Below are 15031 nucleotides of genomic sequence, written 5' to 3'. Positions count from 1 at the left end.
GAGAAACGTGGCAGTCCATTTGGAGAATGGTCAACGTGTCTATTTCACAGAAAAAAATGTGCAAGAAAGAGTCCTGAATCGGCCAGCGACAACTCTGACTGCCTTCTTCACCTTATGCCAGGAAGATGATTTTGCCAGAACCTTGATGTATTCAGAAGTGCCCTCTTAACCATAATATGCCCGTGCGAAGCCGGGACGGGCCGGCTAGTAATAATATAATAATATAATAATATAATAATATAATAATATAATAATATAATAATATAATAATATAATAATATAATAATATAATAATATAATAATATAATAATATAATAATATAATAATATAATAATATAATAATATAATAATATAATAATATAATAATATAATAATATAATAATATAATAATATAATAATATAATAATATAATAATATAATAATATAATAATATAATAATATAATAATATAATAATATAATAATATAATAATATAATAATATAATAATATAATAATATAATAATATAATAATATAATAATATAATAATATAATAATATAATAATATAATAATATAATAATATAATAATATAATAATATAATAATATAATAATATAATAATATAATAATATAATAATATAATAATATAATAATATAATAATATAATAATATAATAATATAATAATATAATAATATAATAAAATTTTTATTTATTTTATTTTGTACACTGTAGGCAGAAGTTACAAACTTAAGCTACAGGACGGAATCGGCCATAGCAGCGGTGATTTTCGGCCGGAATAAGGTTTACATAAATTGCTTAAATAAATATAGAGGGTTCTTATAAATGTATTAATTAGTTAATTGCACATGGATTATTTACAAGTAACAAATAAAAGATATTTTATGAGGAAAGTGATAGGTTTATGTACGATGCAAAAGATTCTCTGATTTAAGGAAATTTAGAATTAACTGGAGGTTTGCAAAATTATGGTTGATTAACTGATCGGTAAGTTTAATGTTTGGTAAGTTTGTTCTATGAGTTTGTAGGGCTGGACATTCGTTAAGGATATGGGAGATAGATATCTTTTCGTTGGTGCAGAGTTGGCACTGTTCGTTTGGTGGTTGTGAGAAGCAATGTTCGTGGGTGAGTCTGGTGTGGGCGAGTCGAAGACGGATTTTATTAGTGATCTCTCTTCTTGGTAGGTTGAAGGTTTGTGGGGTTTTTATGTAGTCAGCTACGCTTAGGGCTTCAGGGTTGATCTGTTGATACCACTGCGATGATTTCTGCAATATTTTTGGCTTGTACTTTAGCGTGTCGATTTTTATTTGTTTGTTAATGTCTCCACGGTTAAAGTTTGATATTGTTAGTAGTGGAGCGTTGGTCGCTTCTTTCGCTGTTGTATCGGCATTTTCGTTGCCTTTGATTCCGACGTGGCTGGGGACCCATAAGAGCTTGATTTTGTTTTTGTGTCTTAGCAGAAGGTCGCGGATATATGATACATAAAAGCTGGAATTGTTTATGTTTGCAAGGGCTTCCAATGTGGATAGGGAGTCTGGGCAGATGCAAAATTTCCCTCTTGTCTTGACTACTATTTTGATGGCTTCAAGAATAGCAATCGCCTCGGTTGTAAATACAGATGAGTAGCTTGGAAGGATAGCTTGTTTAAGTGTTTCATCTTCTGTCGTTACCGCAAAGCCAATTATTTCCTTACTCAAGGATCCATCTGTGAACAGAAGCGTGAAATTTTTGCTCATAAGCTGGTGTCCAATTTCCAGAAATTGTTTGACAAATATGTCCTTGTTGGTGTCTGATTTTTTTACTCGGCTTAGTCGGGTATCTATTAGATTGGTATCCAGAAACCAGGGTGGACATGTTGGTTTTGGCTTATGAGGAAGAGAGGTGGGGAATCCGAGCTTTTGGCCAAGATTAATGCAGTGGTTGACGGTGGAGGATCGGTATTTTTTTGTTTTATTTTTGGTAATCCGGTGAATGATTTGCCTTGAGGGGTGTCGTTTGCGTGCATGATAGTGTTGATTGTTTTTATTTTTAAGTGGTTGATTCTGTTTTCTATTGGTTTAATGTTTGATTCTAGGTATAAATTGAAAGTGGGTGTAGAACAGAAGGCTCCCAGACACGTTCGTAGGAGTGAATTAATTAAGGTTTTAATTGGTTTTATTAGTGATTTCGGAAAGTTACCATATATCGGTAAAGCATAATCAATTTTGGAAATGCATAGACTTTTGACGATTTGGATTAGGGTGTAGGGGTGACTGTTATATTTTCCGCTGGAAAGGCATTTAATTATGTTCGATGATTTCTGTAGTGACTTATGCAATTTTAATAATTATTTAATATGGGGTTTGAAATTGTATTTTGTATTAAAAGATAGACCTAGAATGGTGAGTTCGTTAACTGTGTTAATAATTGCGGATTGTGTAGAGACCTGGCATGAACATTGTTTTTTCCGGCAAATGTGAATATGTTTGCATTTTGAAATTGAAAGCATAGCTCCGGATTTTTGGCACCACTCATTGATTTCAGCAAACAGCATATCGAGGTTGATTCAAATGTTTTTATCTTTTTTTAATGGTATTAAGATATTAAAATCGTCTGCATAAGCTGTGTGTTGAAGTTCCTTGTGCTTATCGATTATGTCTGAGAGACTGTTGAATGCAATGAGAAAGAGAATTACAGAGAGTGGAGATCCTTGCGGAATGCCATTGTGGAGTGGGTGTATCCTTGAGGTGTTATCATTGGCACGATTTCTGATTTTTCTGTTTGACATGAAGTTAATCACATATCTAATTATCAATGGTCCATAGCCCCATTCCGACAACTTATTAATGATGGTATGTAATCATATTTTTTCGAATGCTTTTGCAAAGTCAAGAGATAAAATGGACATGTGTCTTCTTCCAGAGAGGGCTCTCCTAATTAGAGCGTCTGTGTATAGCAGGCAGTCCATAACAGATTTTCCTTTTTAAATCCCAGTTGACGGCTATTTAGTAGCTTGTTACTTGTTGCAAACCACCATAGCCGTTTTGAGATTATCTTGTCGAGGGTTTAGACAAACATGGGTTGAGGGAGATAGGTCTGTACGATTCAGTCATGGTTTTGTCAGCACCTTGTTTGTGTATTGGTATAATTGTGCTTATTTTGTATGATTGAGGAATATAAGATTTTAATATATTGAGTGAATCAGCTACGTGTCCTATCATATCGTAATTTATCTTATCTTGTCCTGGGGTGTGTCCCTTTAAGCTATTTAGAGCGGATGAGAACTCTAGGAAGTTTATATCTTGTTCCACGAAGGCTGCAGTTCGGTGTGGGGGATTTAAGTAGTTCCGCATACTCAGTTTGAGTTTTTCTTCAATGAAGGAATTGAAAAATTGGGAGTCTTTCAAGCGAAGTGACCAATAGCTTGCGAAAGCTTCAGTAATTTCTTCAGAGCTGTTAAGAAGATCGCTACTGCTGTTGTCCTTTATTGCATGTAGTATTTGTGTGGCTTTGTGAAGGTCACAGAGTTTCTTAATATTGCTCCAAATTGCTTCCGGCTTGGACTGTGGAGAGATTGTTGAAGTCAATTTAAATAGGCTTTCGGCATTGCTAGATTTTAATTCCCTTCTGAATTGTGCGTTGATTTTTTTATATTGGATGAGATTCTCATTGGACATGTCCCTGTTGAAAGTTCATTTTTTCCTTTCTCATACTATTCAATTTGTTGTTCCACCAAGGAACATTATGGTGTGACCTAGGTGGTCTCGTATGTGGGATGCTATTGTATGCACTTTGCAATATAATTTTCTTGAAGTTACCTGCTTCCTGATTAATGTTTGGTGAAATTGAAATTTTGTTGTTCAGGTCCTCAGTGAGCGTCTCGAATTTTTCCCAATCAGCTCTGCTAGTAACGAACCGTTGTACATACTTTTGTCTTGCTCTCTGGTGTTTCGGGAAAATTTCGATGGTGATTGGGAAGTGATCACTTCCTTGGAGAGAGTCACTGATTTTAAAGTCGCAAAATATTTTTAGTTCAGGTGAGCAGAATGCCAAGTCAACGTGTGTTAACGTTCTATGTGTTGAGAAATGGGTGGGTTGTCCGTTGTTAAGGATAATGAAATTATTGTCCAGGATGAATTTTCCCAATATTCTGCCTCTCTGATTTATTGTTGGAGATCCCCAGCTGTTATTCCAGCTGTTGAAGTCCCCTGTAATCAGATTTGGGCAGTTTCCTGGTGGTATAATAGAACGTAGATCCATGTGATTAAATTTAGTTTTGGGAGATATATAAGAAGATATAATATTGAATTTTTTTTACAGACTGAATTTTTAACGCAATTTTGTCTCACTTGAGGCAAGGGATTAAAGTTTTGCTCTGGTTATTATTGCGCTTTGATCGTTTTTTAATAGTCTTTTGGTTCTGTTTGTTGAGCGGAGTGGAAGAATTTTTGCCGATTTTTTTGCAGTATGGGAAGTGCAGGGGGTTTCCGAGCTGGATGACATAGGTTCGTCTGGGTCGAGGTTCATGGATGATGGTGTGTCAAATTCATTTGGGGCATAGCTAATTGATTTCCTTGTTGAATGTTAGGTAGAGTGGGCTAAATAGGATTCCGCTGCTGAGGAGTAAAGTGATCCATCGCGGTGTCTTTTGTTGAATATGGACCAGGCTGTCCTATTATCAACTTTTTGTAGGGCCTTGATGGCCTGGACTTCCTTGTTCGACAAGAAGACAGGGCAGTCCTTGTTGCGGGCATGGTGGTCTGTTGCTGGGAGTTTTTTAAGGCAGCAATTTATGCAATTGGACTTATTTTGGCAAATTTCTAAGTTTTCGTAGTTTACATGGGCATCCAGACCACAGTTGGCGCAGGTTGGAGTGCTTTTGCAGAATTTTGCAGTATGTCCAAATCTAGAGCAGTTGTTGCAACGCATAGGACGAGGTATAAATGTGCGCACCTGAACTCTCTCGTATCCATTATAAAGGAATTCTGGCAGATTGGATTGTTTAAAGAAGATTTTTATGAGACCCCTTTCGTTTTGTTCAGTTTTTTGGAGAACCTGGCTAGGTATATATTTATATATTTTATCGACTCTTTCTACTTTTTGTGATTTTAGGTTTTCCAAGATAATTTTTTCTTCTATTCCTCGTAAATCATTTGAATAAATTATTCCTATACTGGAATTAAGGCTTCGGTGTTCTGATATTTTTATGTGTATATCGATGTATGGAGTGTTGGTAGGCATACTGACAAGTTTCATTAGCTTTTCGGCTTGTAGCAGATTTTTAGTTTTAATCAGTAAGTCACCGTCTTTGGTTCTCTTGCAACTTGACACTTCGCCTTGAATGGCATTGTCGATTGTTTTTTTTAACAATGAACGGGCAGATAGCAGCCAGCGGCTGGGAACTCTCATCAGTTCTAGTTGCAACCAAGTATATTCCGTCAGGCGGATGCTTTCTCCAGATGTCCGGTGGGTCACGCATTGTCTCGCGGAAGAACACGACCGATCGGTTAGACTGTCGAAGGTGAACTGTGATATATAATAATATAATAATATAATATATATAAAAATGAACCCCGTTTTTCGTTGTCGCCACATAACACAAAAACGGCTTGACCGATTTGGCAGATTTGTTTTAGTTTTCTAATACTCTGTACAAGGTTCTTACGGAAACAAATATTAAGAAAATCTATCATTTACTACAAACCACTATGGGCCAGGCGGCCCGGATATTGGACAGAAGGGTCAAAAATTGTATTACTTTCTATTCAATGGACACGAAATGGCCGCTGATCAAAGTGGATATTTGCGTTTTATTTTTTCATTTTATTGGCAAGAATAAAAATTTCCTGCCCCTATGTGGGCATATATAGTCACATCGAAATGCTTTTAATGTAACTAGTAGAACCCAAAATTTAAAAAAAAAAATGTTTCTTATATATTAAACATATTACTTTACAAAAAAAATTAAAAAGAACACAGTTTGTTTTTCCCAATTTTTTACAAGTTGTGTTTTTAAATTTAGGGTACCTCGAACCTATCAGAGTTTGGAGACTCCATTGCAGATGTCACTGCCTATTAAGCCTATAAGGGTTGAAGAAATATCTGAAGTCATCCAATGTTTGCCGAAAAACAAAGCTCCAGGTATTGATAGGATTTGCAACGCCACGTTGAAGGCTTTGCCACAAAGAGCGATCCTATTTATATCATTAATTTTTAATGCTATTATTAGGATCCAAGTATTCCCAAAACAATGGAAACTAGCTGCGATACTGATGATCCATAGGCCCGGCAAGCCAGAGGTTGAACCTGAGTCATAACGCCCAATAAGCCTCTTACCCTCTCTGTCAAAACTTTGGGAGAGACTTATTGCAAATCGAATTACCGCCATTGTTACGCAAAACAATATCTTGCCAGATCATCAATTTGGCTTTCGGCGAGGACACGGCACAGTAGAACAGGTCCACAGATTGGTTCAACATATCTTGCAGGCCTTTGATGACCAGGAGTATGCTACCTTCGACAAGGTATGGCATGTTGGCCTATTGCACAAGCTGCTCTCTACTATGGACTTCTAAGATCTTATCTGGAAGATCGAGAGTTTAAGGTCGAAGTTGGAAATACATTATCGAATAACTATCGAATGAGAGCAGGAGTTCCACAGGGCAGTGTGCTTGGACCGTTGCTATATTCGTTGTACACTGCTGATATACCCAGTCCTAACAGTCAGCATATGTCAGACCCCTCCAAAGCACCAATTGCGACCTATGTATGCAGATGACATCGCAGTTATCTACAACTCCAGCTGTCACAGAAAGGCAGCCAATGGCAATACAGGAGTATCTTGTCACTATTGCAGCTTGGTGCAAACGATGGAACCTGAAGATCAATCCGACGAAAACAACGAACACCTGTTTCACACTGAAAACTCTAATAATTAATACCCCTCTAATCCAACTAGAAGGAGTTACTCTAGAGCAGCAGTCGCAAGCAAATTACCTTGGCATTACCCTGGACAAACGCCTCACCTTTGGCCCACATCTCAAGAACACTGTTAAAAAATGTAATGTCCTTAACACAGCAAGTACGCTGGCTTGTAAATAGAAGGAGCAAATTGCCTCTTAGATGCATAAGGGCGGTATATGCGAATTGTATCCTGCCAATGTGGCTTTACGGTATACAAATCTGGGGGATTGCAGCCAAAACCAATTACAAACGGATTCAGGTGCTGCAAAATCGGATCTTAGAAGCATAACAGACTGTCCCTGGTACGTGCGTGGTACCACTCTACATAGAGATTTAAATTTGCTCACTGTGGAAAATCAGATTGGAAGACATACAAGCAGATACAGTGACAGACTGGAAAAACACCGCCTTTTACTTGCTAGAAATCTACTACCAGCTAGACCACTGAGGCGTCTTAAACGACTAGGTTTTGCCAAAACAATTAGGAGACAATAAGTCTGCCATTTCCATATATGTAAACCTATTTATTTAATTTAGGTTTGGTTTATTTATTTATAAGGTATAATTAGATGTACTGTTTCTTCACTTAATAAAAAAAAAAATAAAAATAAATAAAAAAAAACACTTTCGGTTTTCAAAATTTTCATCAAATTTGAGATATAGCCATTTTATATTATTCTACAATTTTGTGTAAAATTTTATGAAAATCGGATTAATATATCATATAGCTTCCATAGGAACGATCGATAAATTAATACAATTAAAAATTATAACTTCTTCAGTTTTCACCAAATTTTCATCAAATATGAGATATAGCCATTTTATTTTAAACTACATTTTTTTGTATTGTTCTAAAAAACCGGACTACTATATCACATAGCTGCCATAGGAACAATCAAGAAATGAATATAATTAAAAATTATAACACTTTCAGTTTTCAGCAGATTTTCATTAAATTTGAGATATAGCCATTTTATATCAGTCTTAAATTTTGTGTCAACTTTTATGAAAATCGAACGACTATATCACATAGGTGCTATACAAACGATCGTTTGTTGTAGAGGAAAAATGCAAATCTGTGAATGTAAAACTGCAAATATAATATGTATAGGTGAATGAAATGAAAGCAGGTATTACTTCATTGTTTTTTAACACAAATATATGTATATAATTTAAATTGTATGGATTCCTACTCATAGAAGTTCTATCTGGAAGGGTATATAAACTTCGACGTGCCAAAGTTAGCTTCCTTTCTTGTTTCATAATCAATTTGCTTATTGCTAGGCAGAGAGTTAGGAATATGATTCCCATCCATTTCCAAAAAAATCAAAGTTTCGCTTAGTTTCTTCGAGGGCCAAAGTTAGTCAGATCGCTTAACAGATAAGCGCTGCTTTTATTAACCCTCTTGTGCGGCTGCACTCAAGGTGAGGGGTAAGGGGCAGGTTATAGCCCCCGCGGGCAAAAGTGCAGGCTTATCGCACTGCAGTTGTATTCTGTTGTTGTACAACTGGCGACGCTGCGCGAGACAACGTCCAAAATATGCACACGAAGAGTGAGTCAAAACAAACACGCAAAACAATAACTGCTGTATGCTTTGATTACCCGCGACACAACCGATCTCTACGAGAGCAGAATAGCGACTCTCATTAAAAACAATAAAATAAATGAAATGTTTTAATTATGTGGATCGTGCATATGAGGTTATAGTCCAAAAGGACGATGTGTATTCACAGGTCTTAAACGAAGAAAGACAAAATATAATAAGAGAAAGTGCCCTATTGAGAAAACGCGTGAGGACACGAAGATCATTGGCATCAACGGAGAACTACAATGATGAAAATTTAGATTTTGGACCAATGACGACTATATGCCGATATAAGAGAAACGGCAGGATTGTGCTGCGCAAGTGAAAAAGTTAGTCGACCCATTACTTTTCAAATATTAAACAAAAATAGAAAAAATGTTCTCCTTTTTTTATCACCAAACAAAATGTTATATAAATCAAAGCCATCTGGTGGCGAAACGAAGTTCGCCAGGTTTCCTAGTATAATATAAATATATAGTATGAATTACATATAAGACACTTACATAATCATAATAAAATTAAACAAAAATATTTAAGGGCTTTGAATTTACAATACACTTTGTTGATATTCTGTATCTGATTTATAGGGCCGAAAATGACTCGTTCACCTTTATTATCACCGGACTATGTTAGTTTTAGGGATTTTTTAGATCGATAATTTAAAATATTTTAAGAGAAAATATTTTTTTAATTTTAATAATAAGCCAAAAATAAATTAGTTTTAGTGTAGATCTGTTAACTCTAAAAAACTGTGAATTTGCGTAGAAACGCACAGATGGATAAGACTAAACACAATCGGCTATTGATTTTAAGAGAAAATATAATTTTTTTAATTTTAATAATAAGCCAAAAACAAGAAAGGAAGCTAACTTCGGCACGCCGAAGTTTATATACCCTTGCAGATAGAACTTCTATGAATAGGAATCCATACAATATAAATTATATATATTTGTGTTAAAAAACAATGAAGTAATACCTGCTTTCATTTCATTCACCTATACATATTATATTTGCAGTTTTACATTCACAGATTTGCATTTTTCCTCTACATCAAACGATCGTTTGTATGGCACCTATATGATATAGTCGTCCGATTTTTATGAAATTTGCCACAAAATTTAAGACTTATATAAAATGGCTATACCTCAAATTTTATGAAAATCAGCTGAAAACTAAAAAAGTTATAAATTTAATTGTATTAATTTCTCGATCGTTCCTATGGGAGCTATATGATATAGTAGTCCGATTTTCATAAAATTTTACACAAAATTTTAGAATAATATGAAATGGCTATATTTCAAATTTGATTAAATTCTGTTGAAAACTAAAAATGTTATCGCCACCGCGATTGTCAGTCTTCCGACAACAGCCACCGCAATTCTCATTCCTCTCAAATTTCTCGATCGTTCCTATGGGAGCTATATGATATATTAGTCCGATTTTCATAAAATTTTACACAAAATTGTAGAATAATATGAAACGGCTATATCTCAAATTTGATGAAAATCTGTTGAAAACTAAAAATGTTATACTTATTAATTGAATTAATTTCTCGATCGTTCCTATGGGAGCTATAAGATATAGCCGTCCGATTTTCATAAAATTTTACACAAAATTGTAGAATAATATGAAATGGCTATATCTCAAATTTGATCAAATTCTGTTGAAAACTAAAAATTTTATAATTTTTTTTGTAAAACTTTTCCGATCATTCCTATGACAGCTATATGATATAGTCGTCCGATCCAGCCCGTTCCGACATATATACGAGTGAGAGTATATAGAAGGCTAACTACAAAGTTTCATTCAGATTGCTTCAAAACTGAAAGACTAGTTTGCGTAGAAACGGACAGAAGGACAGACGGACATGGCTAGATCGACTCGGCTATTAATCCTGATTAACAATATATATACTTTATATGGTCGGAGGTGCCTCCTTCACTGCGTTGCAAACTTCTGACTGAAATTATAATACCCTGCAAGGGTATAAAAAAAAAATAGAATAATAAATAAGTTGGTTAATTTTTATGTAAGTTTTTCAAATTTATATTTAGCAACGAAAAAAGCAAGCAGTTGAATCGAAGGAAACGGGAAGGCTTGTACCGAAATGGAAAAATTTTCTACTGCACCTCTAATTCCGCATTGACATTCATAATGTAGGAAATTAATTCGCCCAAATGGAGATGGGAACCACGTTCCCTGTTCCACATGGCATTTGTATTGCTTTTTGGCATCCGTGCTCCCAAATTCTTCGGTTGTTAAAACAAAATGATATTTTATGGTCGCCGTTTGGATGCCCTTACTACATTTTGATTCATTATATGCCGGGTTCCGGCGTATTGGATGGGTGTTGTCATTTTCTGGGATAGCGTTTTATTTTATCGCCGGATCAGAAATTCTACAAATTAAAATACCAATGAAGTCTATATTTCCATTCAAAAAAATTACAATGCCATCCATAAAATTATATAGTCTTATTAAAATCAAGAAATGAAAGTAAATTAATATTTGGCTAAAGTCATTTGGGGATTGATTCTTAAAAAAAAGAAAACATTTTATTTATAATCCCAAATAAAAACAATTCAAATTTTGTATGTATGTATATACAATTTCCAAGCTGTAACGGAACTGCCTCTCCTTGGGCAACGCCGGGCTAGCTCAGGGTGCCCAGGGCTGGGTTCGACCCAATGCCGCAGTCCGCGCAATAAAAATACCGATTTAATCGAACGTCTCGGACTAAACTACAAGTGTAATCACTGAACATCACAAAAGGTAAACAAACAACAAGAAAAACTGCTGGGTCGAATTTGTGGCTTGGTTGGTTCCGCCACGACCCGCCCACCCATCCAGTGATGCCTCCTCCACATTTCGGGGCATCACCCATCTCCGGCGGGCCGGAGCTTACTCCAGGCGGTCTGGCGACCGGCTCATCTCCCCCAGGTAAAAACTTACTCCATTTTTCATTTAAATCTTTACTGACTATTGATTTTTTTTTTCATCTTAAATTTAACAAAGTAACAAATATAGTTATAAAGCGCCAACTCGTCCACGGCGAGAACGTGGCCTCAGCCAGGGATGCGCTTGCGCCAAGGCTGCCTTTTATTGGGGACCGACAACGTTGCGGAGGAGAAGCTATTCGGCCACGAATTGGCCACGATTGGTTAACAAAAAAATTTCCCCCCACTTTCACCTAGTATCCCTGCTGGAGCTCAAAGAGAAATAGCCTAGGGTCGGGGTTATAAAACATGAGAGCTCACTAATGGCTTCTTCCCCGTTCCCCTATTGGTCGCAGCGCATGGGTTGCACCCATGGTAGAATTATACAAGGTAGTCTCGTCGGCAAAAGCACTCCGCTATTCATTACTCACAACAAGTGCGAGTGAAACGACAAAAGAGCTTTTAGTTTAGCCCTTAGATGGTCCATGGGGGTTAAATTGTTCATACATAGTAAAAAGAGTTGAAGTGTTTTATAACTTAATTTTTAATAGTTTTGAATTTGAAATTAATCTTTGTTTTTGTTTTTGTAAAGCTATTTTTTTGTTTGAATTCTTAATTTTAAAATATATCCGAATCTTAAAGTACAATTTTTTTATATCTAAATTAATGTTTTATTTTCTTAGCAGCTATTAATAATTTTTCCTTAACGTTTTTTGTTATACTAAAAAAATCAGAAACTATATCTAAAAAAACAATTTCCAGCTCCTTAATTTTCTTTTATAAATTTCACTCCATGCACGTGCTTCCGACAGAAATTGCAGAACGTCATCGCACACAAGGGTTAATAGCAACAAAAAAATCGTCCGCACACAACCTTTCTGTTTGACAAACGCGAACGCACTGAAAAAAAGCCGAACGGTTAGGCAGCCGACGAGACTACCTTGTATAATTGTATCATGGGTTGCACCAATCCCGGACCCAGGATACAGTCAACCGGAGGGCGAGACAAACACACTAATAGCTTAACCTAACAATAACAAGCTAAATTCATCTTTTTTATTCCAGCTCGCTCTGGTTTGGCGCCGGGTAGTAAGGGCTGCCGGCAGGTCGGCGGCAGCTGCCTGGGCAGAAACTAATAGGCAATCCGCCCCTTATATCGTCCCATCCGGAACGGACTCACCGGATGGTAGCAGCTGATGGGAATCTCCTGCAGTGGCTCGGCCGGCGGAACTGTGCTGCGGCGGCGGCTCAGCGGATCTGGGGGTCATGATACAATTATACAAGGTAGTCTCGTCGGCTGCCTAACCGTTCGGCTTTTTTTCAGTGCGTTCGCGTTTGTCAAACAGAAAGGTTGTGTGCGGACGATTTTTTTGTTGCTATTAACCCTTGTGTGCGATGACGTTCTGCAATTTCTGTCGGAAGCACGTGCATGGAGTGAAATTTATAAAAGAAAATTAAGGAGCTGGAAATTGTTTTTTTAGATATAGTTTCTGATTTTTTTAGTATAACAAAAAACGTTAAGGAAAAATTATTAATAGCTGCTAAGAAAATAAAACATTAATTTAGATATAAAAAAATTGTACTTTAAGATTCGGATATATTTTAAAATTAAGAATTCAAACAAAAAAATAGCTTTACAAAAACAAAAACAAAGATTAATTTCAAATTCAAAACTATTAAAAATTAAGTTATAAAACACTTCAACTCTTTTTACTATGTATGAACAATTTAACCCCCATGGACCATCTAAGGGCTAAACTAAAAGCTCTTTTGTCGTTTCACTCGCACTTGTTGTGAGTAATGAATAGCGGAGTGCTTTTGCCGACGAGACTACCTTGTATAATTCTACCATGGGTGCAACCCATGCGCTGCGACCAATAGGGGAACGGGGAAGAAGCCATTAGTGAGCTCTCATGTTTTATAACCCCGACCCTAGGCTATTTCTCTTTGAGCTCCAGCAGGGATACTAGGTGAAAGTGGGGGGAAATTTTTTTGTTAACCAATCGTGGCCAATTCGTGGCCGAATAGCTTCTCCTCCGCAACGTTGTCGGTCCCCAATAAAAGGCAGCCTTGGCGCAAGCGCATCCCTGGCTGAGGCCACGTTCTCGCCGTGGACGAGTTGGCGCTTTATAACTATATTTGTTACTTTGTTAAATTTAAGATGAAAAAAAAAATCAATAGTCAGTAAAGATTTAAATGAAAAATGGAGTAAGTTTTTACCTGGGGGAGATGAGCCGGTCGCCAGACCGCCTGGAGTAAGCTCCGGCCCGCCGGAGATGGGTGATGCCCCGAAATGTGGAGGAGGCATCACTGGATGGGTGGGCGGGTCGTGGCGGAACCAACCAAGCCACAAATTCGACCCAGCAGTTTTTCTTGTTGTTTGTTTACCTTTTGTGATGTTCAGTGATTACACTTGTAGTTTAGTCCGAGACGTTCGATTAAATCGGTATTTTTATTGCGCGGACTGCGGCATTGGGTCGAACCCAGCCCTGGGCACCCTGAGCTAGCCCGGCGTTGCCCAAGGAGAGGCAGTTCCGTTACAGCTTGGAAATTGTATATACATACATACAAAATTTGAATTGTTTTTATTTGGGATTATAAATAAAATGTTTTCTTTTTTTTAAGAATCAATCCCCAAATGACTTTAGCCAAATATTAATTTACTTTCATTTCTTGATTTTAATAAGACTATATAATTTTATGGATGGCATTGTAATTTTTTTGAATGGAAATATAGACTTCATTGGTATTTTAATTTGTAGAATTTCTGATCCGGCGATAAAATAAAACGCTATCCCAGAAAATGACAACACCCATCCAATACGCCGGAACCCGGCATATAATGAATCAAAATGTAGTAAGGGCATCCAAACGGCGACCATAAAATATCATTTTGTTTTAACAACCGAAGAATTTGGGAGCACGGATGCCAAAAAGCAATACAAATGCCATGTGGAACAGGGAACGTGGTTCCCATCTCCATTTGGGCGAATTAATTTCCTACATTATGAATGTCAATGCGGAATTAGAGGTGCAGTAGAAAATTTTTCCATTTCGGTACAAGCCTTCCCGTTTCCTTCGATTCAACTGCTTGCTTTTTTCGTTGCTAAATATAAATTTGAAAAACTTACATAAAAATTAACCAACTTATTTATTATTCTATTTTTTTTTTATACCCTTGCAGGGTATTATAATTTCAGTCAGAAGTTTGCAACGCAGTGAAGGAGGCACCTCCGACCATATAAAGTATATATATTGTTAATCAGGATTAATAGCCGAGTCGATCTAGCCATGTCCGTCTGTCCTTCTGTCCGTTTCTACGCAAACTAGTCTTTCAGTTTTGAAGCAATCTGAATGAAACTTTGTAGTTAGCCTTCTATATACTCTCACTCGTATATATGTCGGAACGGGCCGGATCGGACGACTATATCATATAGCTGTCATAGGAATGATCGGAAAATTTTTAGAAAATAAATTATTACATTTTTAGTTTTCAACAGAATTTAATCAAATTTGAACAGTCATTTCATATTATTCTACAATTTGTGTAAAATTTTATGAAAATCGGACTA

At 36.3% G+C, this 15031-nt stretch overlaps 1 long non-coding RNA gene across 1 annotated transcript; it reads left to right on the top strand.

The window, feature by feature from the left end:
* Nucleotides 1–5997: 5997 nt before the first annotated feature.
* On the top strand, nucleotides 5998–9383 carry LOC147643102 (uncharacterized). Its single transcript, XR_015272553.1, has 2 exons — nucleotides 5998–6116; nucleotides 6205–9383. It is a non-coding gene; the product is annotated as an uncharacterized LOC147643102 (long non-coding RNA).
* The last annotated feature ends 5648 nt before the right edge of the window (nucleotides 9384–15031 follow it).

The sequence above is a fragment of the Drosophila serrata genome, unplaced genomic scaffold, assembly GCF_035046125.1.
Source record: "Drosophila serrata isolate PLE 108 unplaced genomic scaffold, ASM3504612v1 contig_293, whole genome shotgun sequence".
In the NCBI taxonomy this organism is placed as follows: domain Eukaryota; kingdom Metazoa; phylum Arthropoda; class Insecta; order Diptera; family Drosophilidae; genus Drosophila; species Drosophila serrata.
Note: the sequence above shows the minus strand (reverse complement) of the source record. Positions and strands in the feature narration are given on the sequence as shown.